This window comes from Pezoporus flaviventris, unplaced genomic scaffold (genome assembly GCF_033815535.1).
Source record: "Pezoporus flaviventris isolate CSIRO_AGI_PZ_B2104156 unplaced genomic scaffold, CSIRO_AGI_Pfla_v1 ptg000002l, whole genome shotgun sequence".
In the NCBI taxonomy this organism is placed as follows: domain Eukaryota; kingdom Metazoa; phylum Chordata; class Aves; order Psittaciformes; family Psittacidae; genus Pezoporus; species Pezoporus flaviventris.
In genome coordinates this window covers 11,657,018-11,673,646 of record NW_026892550.1, presented here as the reverse complement: position 1 = coordinate 11,673,646, position 16,629 = coordinate 11,657,018, and the positions used below count along the sequence as shown (strand labels likewise).

Here is a 16,629-nt window from a genome sequence, read left to right as displayed (position 1 = left end):
TCAGTTAACCAATTATATCATATTTCTCCTGACACACACGTGGTGCAATTTCAGGTCTCTGGTTTGTATTGCCTTTAGGTCTGCCTAGACTTCACTTATGCAAGATATGATCACTTCCTTCTTGTTTCTGAAAATTTCTCATGACCAGTTTTTTTAGCAGTCTCTTCACTATCTGAACTCTTCTGGACTGTGGAGAGAGCAGGGGGACCTTCTCAATGAATGTCCCTATAGGATGCTGTGCTCACTGGCTACAGGGAACTGTAAAAAGCACTTGAATATTTGAATCCAGCCCAACGTCTGTGTGAGCTAGCAGCATGCACAGTCAGAAGGGTTACTGGCTAGCATGTAGCCATATTTAACAGAAAGAAAAGAAAAAAAAGGTTTAAAAGGACCTGTGGGAAACCAGTCCAAATTACTTACATAAGGTTCTACTTTTAGGCCACCAAGGAAACAGGAGTGTGGGTAGTTCAGCTCTGGGATTCATGGGCACAAATATTATTCCCATAGGGCTGATAGTATAAAAAGTGCACACTCGGTCACACCTGCTGCCACATTGCTGTGTAATCCCTGAGGCAGAGCAGGGAATGACTGCGTGGCACCAGGCTATTTGAATTTTACACCCGTCTTTACCACATGGTTTCTGCATGATTGGTGGCCTCCAGAGAATGTGTCTCTGTGGCTAAAGGAGAAAAATGTACTGCCAAGGAAAATAAGTATAATTATGCTGTGAGCTGGTATGAATAGCCTGAGACGTGCAGAGCCTTCTGCCCTTGCAGATTTCTCTCACATATTTGGGGGATTTTCTCTATTGTTATGTTCACAAGTCCACAGAGCTATAAGTTCCAGATTTCTTTTCTCATTAATTCTGCTAAAAGAAATCACTGCGGAGGAGCATTAAACATTTTCTCCTTTCCCTGTGAAAATGGTGCTAGGATCCTAAGCAGAGCTGTGGCAGCTGTGTTTGCTCCCTATGTCATGCCTGCTGTGCTGCTCTGGCCCAGGAGGCAGGCAGAACTCCAGGTAGTTTTCTCCCAGGAAGGGCTGGCATTCATGACTGTGGGATCTTCTCTCATGTATTAGGAACAGTACCAAGTGAATAACCTAAACTGCACCAAGAACACCTTCAAATTCTTCTACTGCCTCTTCCTCTGGGTTTCTGAAATCATACTGGAACAGTTCAGCTGCTTTGGCCAAAGCTTTCTCAGCTTGATGAGCATCCTTGGTTGGCCAGTTTATGACACTATGAAGCAGCCTGGTCTTATTATCAAAAACTGCATAAAGTTTGTATCTAATATTACATGTTTTAATTTCCTGTGATCATTGTGTATGGATAAAATTTATTTTTTAATGCTTATCAGTTATAATTGATGTTGGCAGGCACTTGCCTTACCAGCATGGTTAAACTAGTAGATAATTTTTTTCAAATGTGCAGTGTAAATGTGGAAACCGCATATGCAGCTCATTGTGCTCCATTACAGAGAGAATTTCACAGCTAAGCTTTTTTGCACTTGCCTAGTGAAGAAAGCTTTAGGTGCTGAAATTCTTTAGAGAAAATCCAGGTACACAATGGTTATTAAAGTGCCTAACAGTATCAATCTCTCTTTTAATTGCTGTTATTCAAGGTAGTTTTCAAACTGCCTCTCAATGCCAAACCATTTTTTAGAGATATTGACAAATGGAAGCAATATTATTTAAGGTCATAACTTCTGTCAAAATGAATTCCATATGTCATTAACTCAGGATTCATTCATGTCAAGAAGGGGTCTGATCCTGCAAGGTTTTTGTACCAATTATAGACTTATTTCAGATGTGACTTTTGTGGCCAAGTGATGTGAAGGCTGGGACATAGAGTCAGTAATACACAATCTCAAAAAGAACATTATGATCAGTAAGGGTTAAAGCATTTTTTCCTGGTTTCTGACCTAGTGTTTTACTTCATTCTATAGAAAACATAGGTAACACTATAAATAGATCATATTAACAGGTTCCCCAAATACAGTCAAATAATGTGATTACTTAAGAAAACCCCTGGATATCTGTATGTGCATTATACACTCTATCAATGCAAAAAGACAGCAAGCAAGACAAGGAAAGCTATACTTTTTATTTTGCCAATGAATCTGTTGCACTTTGCAATGTTTAAGTGGGCTTATACAACATAAACATTTGGGACATTTAACATATCAAGCTCAAATAAAAATGACACGCAGATCGTTCACTTCTGAAGATGCCTTGTGTTCAGTTATTGGAACACTCCATCCCTGTGGTTTCCGAAATATTATAAGTATATATTCCAGATTAAGCTTTCTATTTTCCTCAAGGTAGTGTTGCTTTTCAGCCCTCAATGGCTTGGTTTTTGCCTAAAGAATCAAGTCCTATCAGCAAAATCAAAGGCGATTACACAGCTCAGTAGTCATTTAGGATTTCTGTGGCTCAATTAAGCATGTATAGCATGCCACAGCCACTGAGACTCTGTTTATTCAGTGAAAGTGCTCTGTAATTTATTTAAAATAATCCATCTTTAACAAATAAAGAGGCCATTGACTGGCCATCGCTGCAGGCATCCATTTAAATGCCGCCTTCTTGATGGTCTGTTTTGCTGGTTTAAGTTAAATACCTGACAAAAGTGATTCAGTTTTTTGGAAATCAGATTTGTATGTATGATGTTTATTTTCTTTTACACCAGTAATCAGTTAGAACTTCTTTTTACAGACTGACCATTAAAAATGATTAATGCTATTCACTCTGAAAACAACAGATTGTGACTGCCAGCACTCTGTGTGTGTGTGTGTTTAAAACTGCTCAGGAATTGTGTCTTTATGACACTTTGCTAATCACGTTAGACCTATTACTGTATACCTATATTGAAAATTAGATTAGACAACTACAGCCAATGACAAAAACTCTTTTCTTTCCCAATGTGCAGCTGCTTTTTTTAAGCTTCTTTTCCCACTTGACTCTTTCAGAAATGAGTCATTCATCTAAGCAACACCAGTGAGCTGCCATAAAGACTTGCCAGTAGTAGTGGATCTTCTCTGAGCATCAAAAGATTGCAGTGTAAGTTCCTGGTAAGTGCCATTACTTGTTACGCTGGAACATGACCAACTCAGAAGAAGCTTTTTCTCTGTAACCAGAAACAGCCATTAAAAACTGTCTTGGGAATATAGAAAAGTATAGTGCTAAATTTCCAGTGGAAAGGCAGTAGAGAAGGCTATTGGTTAAAGGGCTGCTTCTTAGGGTTAAGGATAAATAAAACTCTGGTAGCCACAATGGCACCTCCTGTCCTGCAGCCACACAGTATAACTGTGTCTTGTCCTCTTTTCAGACTTAAAAAAGAAAAACAACCCACCAAGAACAACGCCAACCTTAGAGGAGGTGAAACTAAGCTGTTTGTGTTATTCAATAATGTCTTCTTAATGGTAGTTAAACAGAATCATGGACAGCACTCAATATTTCTTATGTAAGCATCTAAAGAGAGTATGTCACATGTTCACAGGAAAATTTCAGTCAGAGCAACATATGTGCTTTGTGGCAGTAAGCTTATTCTCACACTGTTCTTTTTGTTTTTCTTACAGAAACCTTACTAGTAGTTCATTTGTATCTGCTTAGATGAGAATGATATTTCAATGCATGTTGTTTGAAGAATGGCTAATTCTATTTTAAACATGAAAATTTATTCCAGAGCCCTGCAAGCTATAACTTATTTATAGTCACTTAAGTTGTCATGTTTTTCCATGGAGCTCTCTGTTACCTAAAGGCAAAGAATGCTGCTAGCTTTGTTGCCCATTTCAGCTATATAGGATAATCTAGTTATTACCTGAACATCTGGAAATAAGACGAAACAGAGATTCTTAGTAGCATAAGACATGAATACACATACTAATTTGATTTTAAGAGTTAATTGCAGGCATAGGACTGGAGTCATGGAAGAATATTGAAAACTACCTTCTAGATTTGGAGATGGCCTAAGTAAAACTTGAAAATGCTTTTATAAGGATTTCTAATTTAGCTTTAGTTTAGTTTTGTCAGGTCCTTTAAAATGGTTGACCAGACTTTTGGTATCCAGGTACTGTCTCGTATTCAATATGCAGTTGAGGAAATGATCATATTTTAAGACCTTAGATGAACAAATGTGGCAACACCACAAGCCAAAGTACTAGCTCCTTAGTTAGGACTCATGATTGTACTAATGATTGTGACTAAGTTGTAGTTGTACAGATGAAATTGAAGCAACAGAATCTTGTTGACACTGGGGCTAGATGCTAGAGGAAACAACCACACATTTGGCACCAATGAGTCCACACCTTGAATACAGAGCTCAGTTTGGGCCCTTCATGACAAGAAAGACATTGAGGTGCTGGAGTGTGTCCAAAGAGCAACGAAGCTGGTAAAGGGTCTGGTGCACAAGCCTATGAGGAATGGCTGACAGAATTAGGATTGTTTAGTCTGGGGAAAAGGAGGCTGAGGGGGAGACATTATCGCTCTCTACAACTACCTGAAAGGTGTGGTGGGGATTGGCCTCTTCTCCCAAGTAACAAGTGTTAGGACAAGAAGAAATGTCCTCATGTTGTGCCAGAGGCTGGTTATGTTGGATAATAGGAAAAAATTCTTCACCAAAAGGGTTATCAAGGACTGGAACAAACTGCTCAGGGAAGTGATGGAGTCACCATCCCTGGAAGTATTTAAAAGACATGCCGATGTGGTGCTTAGCGACATAGTTTAGTGGTGGACTTGACAGTGCTAGGGTAATGGTGGGACTTGACCTTAAAGGTCTTTTCCAACCTAAATAATTCTATGATTCCATAGAATACTTGAGAATGAAATCTCCCATCTCATCAGCAAACACAGAAGATATGCAACAAGAAACATGGAGGGGAAGGGTAGCCTGAAATCCTGTTTTACTGTAATACAAAGGTGTCTTACTCAGGGTTACAGATAGGCATGTGGTCCTCCTCTTAGTGTGTCTTTAGAAAAAAGAAAAGGAAATAAGCAGATGTGGCTTTCTTTCTTTTGAAGTACAAATGTGGATGGCAGTGGCTGCTAGGACATTTGCCTAGAATTTGGCCAGTGCTCTCTTCTGCCTTAGAGGGTACCAGTTCAAGTTTTCTAATCCATCCAGGAGTGTGTCCTGGTCAAGAAGCATATGTGGATGGGATCTGAATCCTGGTCAAGCTGAGGCAGGAAACAGCCATGCAGCTCTTCAGTTTAGAGGGTGTGTAAGACAGACCTCCACTCACTTTGGAAATGTTGAGATCATGCAGAAGTGCAACTGGAATATTTAGATGCCTCCAAGATTAGAAGAAGGCGGAACATATTCAGTTGCAATTAAGGATTTAGGTACTGATTTCTGCTTTGTGTAAATTACTCTGTGATCTCAAAGGTCACTGTCATGGAAATCTTTCTTCCTGGGTTTAGCAGAAGGAGAAACTGAGTCACTGGATGCTGAATTAATTGCCTGAGGTCACATAAGGCAATGGGGGAAACACAGGAGGGGAGAAAAGTGACCTAACTCCAAGTCTCATGTCCAATGCGTGGGATGACGTTGCTATCCTTCACGGGATCTTTCTTTACGTGATGAAATGTAGTACCCCAAGAAAAGGTAAGACGATGTTAAGAACACAGATTTCCTTCACACTTATAATTCAGAATGTGGCTTTTCATTCATAGTGGTGCAAATATACTACCTTGGTGAGAAACCAGGGAGAACAGGGACCATAGAGCTGGAGCAAGCCTGTGGCTATACATGGGGAAGAGAAACAGAAATTATGCTGTATGAGGCACTGGAGAACTTCCAAATATTTTTATTCATTATTACTTTTTTTATGTGACAGGGAACAGCCTTCCAGGTCTGGCTGGTTTGCCTTGGGCAGGGATTTCAGCAAGTTCTAGTACAAATCCATGTTTAAGTGTATGTGTGAGCATATATGTGGAGGGTGCTTACATGAGGTCCAGAATGTGCAGCTTTTTATCTGCTACTGCTCATACTTACCTCTTCCGCCCCTCTCCTGTTGGTGCAATGAGCCTCTTATTTAGTCATATGACATTCGACTTTCAAACTTTCTAATGTTTTTAGAAGAGAATTCATTGGATAGACCTTTTTTTATTGAAACACGTGTGAAAATACCAAACTAAGTGATTAAAGGACATTTTAAAACTGAGTTTTCTATATAAAAATATGAAAACATTTTTTATTACATCAGCTAGGGTAAAAGTGCTGATTTTTAGAAAATTTGTTAACATTTCATTTGGGTTTATGATGCTTAGAAAAAAAGAAAGAAGAAATGTTACTGTGACACATTAACTGGATTCAACAGAAAATATTATTGAGAGACATTTTCAGAAATCTATCCAAACTGTGCTTTGATAACCGTTGTGTGTAAGCATATTAATTACTGAGAAAAAAAAAAACGTGATTCTATACATAAATTGATTGCATTTTTTAATTTGCTGCTTGTTGCTTGCTTATTGATTGCTGAACAACTTATTGGTCCCATCACAGAACTTCAGAAGTACTTAAAGTTTCCTGGCAGCAAACATATTAATATACCATTTATCTTGCTTTGCAGAAGGGCATGAAATGCTTTTACAAGAACAGGTAGATTTTATGTTTTCTGTGGCTTCTCATAAAGTGAGTGAGAGAAGGGAATCTCCTTTTGTTAGTCATTGTTTAGAAGCAAGAAACAACTGGAGAAGGTTTTATCCAGCTATGCAGGCTTTAAGCTTTGGATGAAGTGCTCTTCAGATCCACCCCAAGTGGGAGAGATGGGTGAGGATGAAGCTGACCTCAGGGTGAATTGGAAGCTCTGGTTTGGCCATAGTTTGTAGCATGAAAGCCCTGTATCCTTGTCTTACCAAGTACCAGATGCTCCAGTGTCCTGGGTTCAGCTGTAGGAATCATTTTTCTCCTTAGCTGGTGCAGTGCTGTGTTTTTGACTTTCTGCCTGGGAACAATGTTAATAACACCAATGTTTTTAGTTGTTGCTAGGTACTGCTTACTCTGATCTAGGACTTAGTCTCATGCTCTGCCAGGAAGCAGAGGAAGCTGGGAGGAAGCAGAGACAGGACACCTGACCCAAACTAACCAAAGAGTGTTCCATACCACAGCACGTCATGCCCAGTATATAAACTGGGGGCAGTTACCCGGAAGGCTCAGATCACTGCCCAGGTCAGGGCTGGGTATCTGTCAGCGGGTGGTGAGCAGTTGTATCCTCTTCCCTTGTTATTTCCCTTATCATTATTATTATTGGTGGCAGCAGCAGTGGTTTTGTGTTATACCTTAGTTACTGGACTGTTCTTATCTCAACCCATGGGAGTTACATTCCTTCGATTCTCTTCCCCATCCCTGTGGGACAAAGAACAGGGGGAGTGAGTGAGCGGCTGTGTGGTTCTGAGTTACTGGCTGGGCTTCAACCGCGACATCCAGTCAGGCTTCACATGTGGCAAGCAATGGCAATGGGGTCCCTGACAGCACAGGGTCTTGATGGTGGGAGTAAAGCACAGTGCTGAGCGCCTGCAGCTGGTGAAGACAAATTCCTTCATATTCCAGCTATCTTCCAGGACACTTTGTGTGATACTGTGTGGCAAAGCAGTTGAGAACCAGTAGGAATGCACTTCAGCAGCTTATTTCAGTAATTAAAAACCCTGCAACTTAATTGAGGAGTTCTTGTGTGGGCTCTCCATACAAAATATAGAAGTATAAGGAGTGTAGAAGCCATCTTCCTATAATGGTCTCTAAAGCACTTTTCTATGTAGCAGCCCACAAATAAAGACCAGATTTAATAAAAGAAAATACATCTGGGTTGGGTTTTTTTGCATTTCAGAAACCCAGTGGTGATCCCTGGGATTTAGCCTTATGAATTAGTTTGCTGGGCTTTCTACGGAGTTTCTAACTGAGGCACCAGGGGAGCAAAACCCAGATGGAGTCCTTCAGGTATGTAAGGCAGAGGAGAATGGAGTGTGATGGGTAATAAGGCAATTTTTACTGTCTTTCCTTTTTCCCAGTATTTGCAAGCCAGACATGCTTTAAAAATATTTAGGAAAGGGCTGATTTGTGAAGCAAATAGCTCAAGGTCTAGTGGTTTGATTAGCCACATGTTTCTTCTGAAAACAAAGCATATCACATATAAAGGGAGCCTGGAATAGATTACATTAACTCCATCAGTAACTTCAGTGGAGGGTATGTCTCACTGAGTGTTTCCATATCTTCTGGGGAATCATTTAAGATGCAGGCGTATGGAAGCTTCAGACAGTGTTGCAAACCTGTACATGCCTAATTACCCAAGAGCGGTATTACTTCTAACAGGAGAGTAAATTACAAGAAGTTCTTGGGTTTTTCAAATGTAAATATCATCGTGATGAGAAAGGCAGGACAGACAGCATTCGTGCTTGCTCATCACAGCTAAATAAGCAAGACTTAAAGTAAAACAAAATGCAGGGTGAGTAAACAGGTAGTTAACATAAATCTGATTTTAACTAAAGCTGTCATCGATGAGTTGTTTAAGGCTTCTCATTTTGGACGGAAGGGCAATTTCTTTCTCTCTCAAAAAAATACTGCCAGACATCTGTTGATAATTATTGTCCAGTCTCTGCTGAGAACTTGTGATATTTAATATTTCCTCACCACTTGAACAAATAAGTGATAATAACTGCAAGGTACTTGACCACAGGAGTAGAAAGGCATATAGCATGAAAGAGTCAGTGTACACCTTAATTTTTTGAAAACAACTCAGTTTTCTATTTGTGATAAAGATAAAGTTGAATTATTGAGGACTTGGAAAATAGCTGAGTTGCACAGTGTCTCTGGAATTATATTTTTTTTTAATGAAAGTTATCAGAAAGTTTAAAATTTGTCCATTCCTGGTTTTCTTTCTTATTATTTTTAATTTAGGTTTTCTCACACAAAGTGTTGGACAATCTATTTATTTGTGTATTGAATACTTAGGGCAGGTTAGCTGAAGACATCTCAATTTTTTGTGATGTTTAGTCTTCTAACTTGTGAAAGTTTTTTATAGTTCTATTGAGCCCTACTTAGTAGGGGTGATGGAGAGCAAAGATCATTACACCTAGTTTCGAAATGCTCTCTGAACTTGTACAAGAACAGGTCTGTAATTGCTGCTTTTTTCAATTATATTAATAACGCATTCTAATAAACCACAGTTTTATTCCAAGTAGTTGGAGCTTTACAAATAAGTACTATCCAAACTTCACGACATCCATGACATAGTGGCTTCAAAGCCTATTTTAAAGATGGTCTGACAACTATGTTTATGTTTAAGCTGTCTGGCATTTCACTGTCTCTGTAATGACATCCCTTGTTAATGATATCGCTCAGCATTTTCCAAGACCCAAAGCCAAGATTTTTCAAGGTTTCTTCTGGAGCCACAACTTCAGAACTCTAGTCCCAGTGCTTTGAAAAGCTGTTCCCTATCAAAGTGCCATGGATAGAGCATACTGAGCTGATAGTAAGAAAAAGCGCTCGTTGCTTTTGAATATATGGGTTTGGATGATTAATTAACTAAAGTCTTAGCGGACCTTATCCATTAGAATATATGTTTATGATTATTCTTTTTTTCTTATGAATTTTGCTTTTCTTCAGAGGATTCAGTAGGTACAAACCCGAGTGCTCTCACCTCAAAGCTACTGAATTTTGTAGGAAGTCTTGGTTGCAACTTCTTCAATCTCTAAGATGGTTTCCTGAGCAGCTGCTCTGGAGCATTTCTCTGCTCTCCCTCACCTCCACCACTTTCACACAGGCTGATCTCCCTGACCCCATGTACAAATGTCAGAGCGAAAAAAGAATCGCAGGAATGCTGATTTTTAATCCTTAGCTGAGTATGCATTCCATGTAGTTGCCAGGTGCTAGCACTAAACCACCTCTCCCCGATAAACCTTTAAATATTATGGGTGTTTCATTATCAAATTGGAAATAAAACCACTGAGCAGGAAATAGTAATTCTTAAAGGTTCATACAAAATCAATTATATTATCCCTTGATAATGAAAAAGGAAACACACATCCCTGATGGAAGATGAACTTCTTAACAGATACAAAAAGTCCAGCACCTCTTTTAAAGAAATATATTAGCTAACATGATTCTTGAAAGTTGTTTGCATCACTGACATTCACTTTCCATTTATAATTCTTTTTCTTATTGCTTTAAGCAGATGAACAAACACCAAAGAGCCAATACAACCCCAAAGCTACCTGTTGGTCATGGATTGACAATTTTTTTGCATATGTTTTTCTTAATTGTTCTGGAGGAGCAAAAGTGAAAGATTCCTGGAACATTATGAAAAACATCACAATAAAATAAATAGGTATAAAATAGGGGGATGGTTAGAACGCAAGAGACTGATTTCAGTCCATGCTACCTTTTCTTTTTGCTGTTGGAATGTAACAAATATTAACTGCTACTGCTCTGCTGTACTTCATTACATAAATATTTGTGTAAATTCACACTGTGAATATATGGAGTGCTTTGATGGGCAAAGAGAAGAGTTCCCCCATGTGCTGGTTTCTTTTCTATGTGAAGTAACAGCACTGTATGCACTAACCGAACTTTCACACTCATGCTGTTCAGCATCAGCTTGAGTTCTCAGTTCTCTTTTTTCCTCCTTCATAACTGGTTTACTTACCAAAACCAGGTCTGTTGCAGTACAGCAATTCCCAAGTGCTCCCAGCCAGCACTATGGAATTTCAACTATTTTTTTTTAAATGAGCTGATGATCTGGAGGCCTTTCTGTGCCCCACCTCCGTTATAAGATTAATTAATACACCGTGAAAATGCCAAAACTGTACATGTTTCCACCTGTGTGGCATCTCAAAGCCTTCAAAGAAGAAAGCGTTTGAATTGGGGGAATTTTTAACACTCCACTATACTTTGCTTCTAGTGATGTGTTAATATTTTTCTGCCACCATTTTTGCAAATGTGCTAGTGGCAACATGCATGCAGAATTGAACAGGGAATTTTGTATTAAAGTATTAATTATATTTCTACATATACTTAATCTGTTCCTTTGCCCTAATAATAATGTTAATATATCTTAGGTATCAGTGCAATAAGCAAAACTTTTCCTCTGTTGTATAAACACTGTTGTAGCCATGGTAGTTAAGGATGTTAGAGAAGCATGTCACATAGAAAGAGGAAATATTGACATTATAGAAGTTGTTCTCTTCTCCTGCAAGCTTTGCTTCTTTATTATATAATTTGACAACGACAAAAATTTACATTAGATCACTTTTATGTGTTTTTGATTCCAGTTCCACTTGCAATATATAATAACTATAATAACCCAACCCTATCTATTCTATGATTCTATGATTCTAAGTAATAGTAATAATAATAATAAGCATTATCTGGAATATAGACGGTATTATCTTTATACTGCGGTCTCTCACTCAACATTAACCCAGGTAAGTTAGCTGGCATGAAAAAGTGAAAAAGTACTTAAATGTTTTGGTCTTGCTTTCTGCTAACTTTTTATTTCAGCAGTTCATAGCTTTTATAAATTTGTTCACTCATTTGAGTAGTTTAGGAGGCACATTAGTCATGTTAAATTAGGCATCTTTCAGTTTTATAGCTTAATCTTTATACAGGGAAAGAAATTTTTAAGAAATCTATACGTTAATTTACATATTAAAGTATATAAGAATAAGGGATCGTTATTATGAAATTGTTTTTTACCCAGGTTTATAAAAGCTAATATACTGCAAAACGCTGGGATGTGGACTGGAGCAACTGATGTCTAGATTTTAAAATAGGTCAACAATGAAAACAGTAGGGATCTGTCATGTCTGTTAAGATATGGGTCAGATCTTATGGCTACATACCAGACTATTGGAATTGTGAGTGTATCTTAAAAACCTGTTGTGACTTTCCAAAAAAAATTAAAAACAGGGAAATGGTAACTGACAAATATTGCAGTCAGATCTGGAGAGTAGCAAAATATTCGTATTTTCTCAAGAAGCATTTCATACTTAGTTTAAAAAAAAAAAAAAGAAAAGTTTTGATGCAAATTAGTTTTATAGAATACCTTGCTGTACATCTCTAATGGTCTCAGTGTTTGTGCTGCAGAGTAGTCATCATTTCCAGACTTGGTGGTTGTTATGGACCTAGAATCCAGTATTTAATAGAATGACACAGCTGTACCTGGATTTAGAGTAATGAGTACTTAGTTAAATTAAGTACTTAAGTACTAATAACTATTAAGGGAGTTAGCTCATAGAATTCATTCCTCAAATTCAGGATAATGATATTTTGTTTCCATGAAATTAAAGAATATTTGATTAAAGTGAAAGAGGCAGCTCAACTGTCAAAATGACAGTATCTTGTTTTCAGTTTGTAGAGGGAAACTCAGACTGTTTGAGACAATTTGACTGGCTGACATCTATACTGTGAAGCTTGGATTGCCTCTCCCTCTTGGTGGAATTAATTCTGTCCTGTTTGTTCATGAGTTAGAGGAATTGAGTTCTTAGCTTCATGGAAAGGAAAGTCAAGTAGGACGGCCGACAGTAGTCACTGATGTTTCCAAGGGTTCCTGATGTGGTCAAATAGGGAATAAGAAAGTGAGATATGCTGAGGGAGAAATAAAGGCTGGATATTGCTTGTAACCTGGTGTAGAAAAGTAGTCCTATGTTTGCTCTCATGTCATCCAACATGTTTGTGTGGTGGGTTGGCCATGGTCAGCAGCCAAATACCCATACAGACATTCACTTACTCCCTACCTGCCAGCAGGATTAGTGGGACAATAGGTAAAGAAAAAGAGGGAAAAACTGTGAGTCAAGATAAAGGCAGGTTAATAAGTGAAAGAAAGAGAAATAATATATATAACCTAACCTAACGTAACAAAGCTTTATGTCAATGACACAAAAGCAGTCACTCACCTCCTCCCATAAACAGACCAGTGCCCAAGCACTCTCTGAATGATTGCTGCCTTGGAAGACAAAATCCTCCAGCTATCCCAGTTTTATTGCTGAGCATGACATTACAGTCTGGCCTACCCCACTTCCTCAGTTTGGGCTCAGTACAGGTCACATGGAATTCAGACACCAGCTGAGGTGTGTATGTCAGATTGGTCAGTTATCTATTACTGCTGAATACCCAGGGAATACTGAAGACACTGTGAAGATAGAAAAATAAAAATCTCCTTAGATATTCCCTTGAGGAATCTAGTATTCTATTCTTTGAGCTACGGTTGCAAAGTGAGTAGCAAATAAGAGAAATATTAAAAACAATTCGGAGTAGTTGGTCATTCAATCTGTGTCATCCAAATTTGTATCTAATGAGTTCAGGCTTTCTGAAAAAGGAGTATTCAATTAAATAAGTAGTGGGCAATAAAATATCTATATAATTAACTTAATGCTGCTTTTTTTTTTTACTTCAGGATGTCACTCTTGCAGCTTTTTCATTTCAAGTCTTTTGTTTGTGTAATACTTATTTTTACAAGGACATCGAGTAGCTTAATATAAATTACATTGATAAAATATTGTGATAGGCTTGGATGAAACGAGTGGTTTTAGAATGGAAATTGTTTCCATACCAGGTGATAACCACGCAGACATAAATTTACTTATCAAAAGAAATAAGATTCAATAATGCAGTTTTAGTGTTATAAGAGAAATTTTAATGCTTCTCAATATCATGCTAGAAAGACAACTAGTGTTCTTTTCAGCAGGAAGACTATTAGGGAATAATTCCAACATTTTATACTACTTGTGAATTTGTTTATTCCTCATTTATTTGGACAGTGGAATGTGTCAGCTTCCAATACAACTGATAATCTTTCTGAGACTCATTGGGGAACATTATCTGCCTAAACCAAATTATGAGCAAATGCCTCTAAGATGGCATACTAGTCTCAAAATTCCCAGACAAGAAGGGCCATTTTAACGTGCATATTAAGTAGTTTCACATTTTAGTGAGAAGGAAAATTTAAAAACCCCAAATGACTCAAAAATCAATCTTGTATGGGGTGCAATTGAACAGCAGGGCTGCCTCAGAGGCACCTACCAACAGAAGTAACCAACTACCACCACTACATTCATTTTAGGTGCCAACCCACAAGTCTAGGTGTTACTGCTGGAAAATATATAATGCAGCTTCACATCAGGATCCTAGAGCTGCCAAGCATATCTCCAGAGTAACTTTAACGGTGATTACACTTGATGAAGGAGGTAGAGGAAGCATAATCATGTGCCAGCAGCACCAGGAGGATAAGGCCAATATTGAAGTCAAAGTACATTTATGTGAATTCTTATTCCACTATTAAATAGCAGTTTTTCATAGGATGAGCTTTTCCTACAAAAGTCTCAGGTGTTTCCGCTTAGTGCTGGTCTCTTTCTGTATATATATAGACTTCTAATTACAACAAGTGAGCTACCTAACAAGGAAATGTTTGAAAACACTGAAGACAGTAAATCCCATAATCATGAATTGCCTCTATGATACCATGCTAGCCCCTGAAATTCCCAGGTGGGGAAGGTTATTTTCACATGCATGAGGAGTTTCACATTTTTGTTGGAAAGAGAAGTCAAACTTCTGAAAAGGTAACGACTTAGCCGAGGATGGAGGAGTGTTGCAGGCTGCAGTCCTAAAGATTGTGGTATTGTAACAGTCAATATTGACTGAATAAATGTTCTTTATCCTTGTATTTTATTTAACTTATCTAAAGCTTGAAGTGAACACCCAGTCCACTGCAGTCACAGCCAGCAAACAGATGTCTAGCCCAGAAGAGTCCACAAAGCAGTTCCATATGTTTCCACTCTTCAGAATTCACATTAAAAGAACAAGCTGGAACTTGTTAAAGAATTTCTGTCCAATTTTGCTTTTCTATAGCAATATATGAAATTCATACCTGTGCAAGCAGCCAAACCAAAACCTATTCTCTTATTTAGGCCTACTTTGATGCTTAAGTAGCCTTCCTGCTGGTGCTTCTTGGAGAAATGCTTCTCTATCTATAGACTGCATGCTAAACATGGGAGTTTTTGCCAAAGTTTTGCCTCTTTTTAACCTGTTCTGAGTTGGCATTAACAGGCTCCTCAGTAGGAATGTAGTTTTGAACTGGGAGAAAAACTGTCTTGGAAAGAAACTAAGAAAAGAAACTGTGCTACTTTTAATGCTGGCTACATAAACAAACCCATCTAAATCTGAATAAGAGTCTCTGCGTTGCAAGCAGGATTTCTCAGAGGGAAACTATTTGTCCTCCATTGAAAATTATAGCTCAGTGAACACAGCTAAATATTGCAGCCAAAGAACTAAGCTTTCTTTATGTCACATATAAATGTAAATGCAGATATAATTTCCCTCTTTTTTTCTATTTTTTGAAGAAAATAAGTTTATTTTGTGATGGGATGGTCTTTTTTGTTCTATGCTGGAACAAACCCTAGCACAATGGGGCGCTGAATCATGGTAAAGCCTACTGTAATACCAATAGTCTGTGGTAATTTTTCTGGAGGAAGAATATGAAAATAAATCTGTAAAAATCCCATTAATAAAAAAACATTTCGGTTTGTGTATGAGAAAAGTAAAAAACAAATCATTCATAATAAGGGATGCTGCACAGATTTAGCAGAGAAGGGTGAGATTCCTTTTTCTACTGCAGAGGAAAGAGAGAAACTCTCTGCTGCAACTGGCATTCTTACTGGGAAAGCATATTCTCCATTTTAGGGCTTCAGATAGAGGAATAGCTTTGAATAAATATGGAATACCTTAATCAATTTTAGAGAGAATTATACACAGTAAGATTAATACAGAAAAGAGCTGTTTGACCCTTCATCACCTTCCTGTCCTCATTGGTATGAGTGATTCTGTGGTTAAAACAAAAAAGAAGAAAATTTCAGAAACTACTTCAAAAGTAAATAATAAAGGGGTTTTCAGGCTTTGAGAAACCTCTGAGCTAAACAACAGGCTCAGGCCACCACTGTATTGATTGATCAGTCCTCTAACATTTTCCCAAACCACAAGACGGCTGTTCACCTCCAGTGAAGTGCAGTTATGGAGGTAGTGTTTATTTCTTCCCAGATATGTTTTCCTTGGTCTTTTGAGTTGGTTCTGCATTTTCCCAGTCTTAGCTCATCAGTGAAGCTGCAACATATATATACCAGAATGTGATATTAAAGGCGTTAAGCTCACAGAGCAGGTTGTAGTCTCATCCATTGCCAAACTTATTTTGCATGTAAAGAGGTCCATAAGAAGTCAAGTTTTAATGAGGGCAATAAATGGATACCCTCTGATCTCCATTAGAGTAAATATTTTTCACACTACTGAAACATCTGCTGATTGCAGAAGAATATGATGTCATAACCAGTCTCTTCCGAAAATTCAACTGTGTTGCACAATGCTAACATCTGCTTCTTTTTCCCAATATGCTACTTTCATCCCACTGATGGAAAAGTAGACATTAGTAAGCTAATAGGAAACATAAGAAATCCAGAATTCTGCAGTATGCCTTGCATGCCTTCCTAGATCTTAGTGAAGCTGGGATGATAGATTACATGTATATACGACAAAAAACAACAGTAATCATTGCTTCTTCGGTCATTATTCCAACTATTTTATATTATACCTGAAATCAGCTGAATACTGGGTCTAAATTTGCTTTGATAGAGGTAACTTCAGTGTACATGGTAGAC

At 38.0% G+C, this 16,629-nt stretch overlaps 1 long non-coding RNA gene across 1 annotated transcript in view; it reads left to right on the top strand.

Moving 5' to 3' along the window:
* Window positions 1-1,478: 1,478 nt before the first annotated feature.
* Window positions 1,479-16,629, top strand: part of LOC133275133 (uncharacterized) — a 36,276-nt gene continuing 21,125 nt past the window's right edge. The window contains exons 1-2 of the long non-coding RNA XR_009745407.1: window positions 1,479-1,559; window positions 2,967-3,068. This is a non-coding gene — a long non-coding RNA (uncharacterized LOC133275133). The remainder of the gene's footprint in view (window positions 1,560-2,966; window positions 3,069-16,629) is intronic.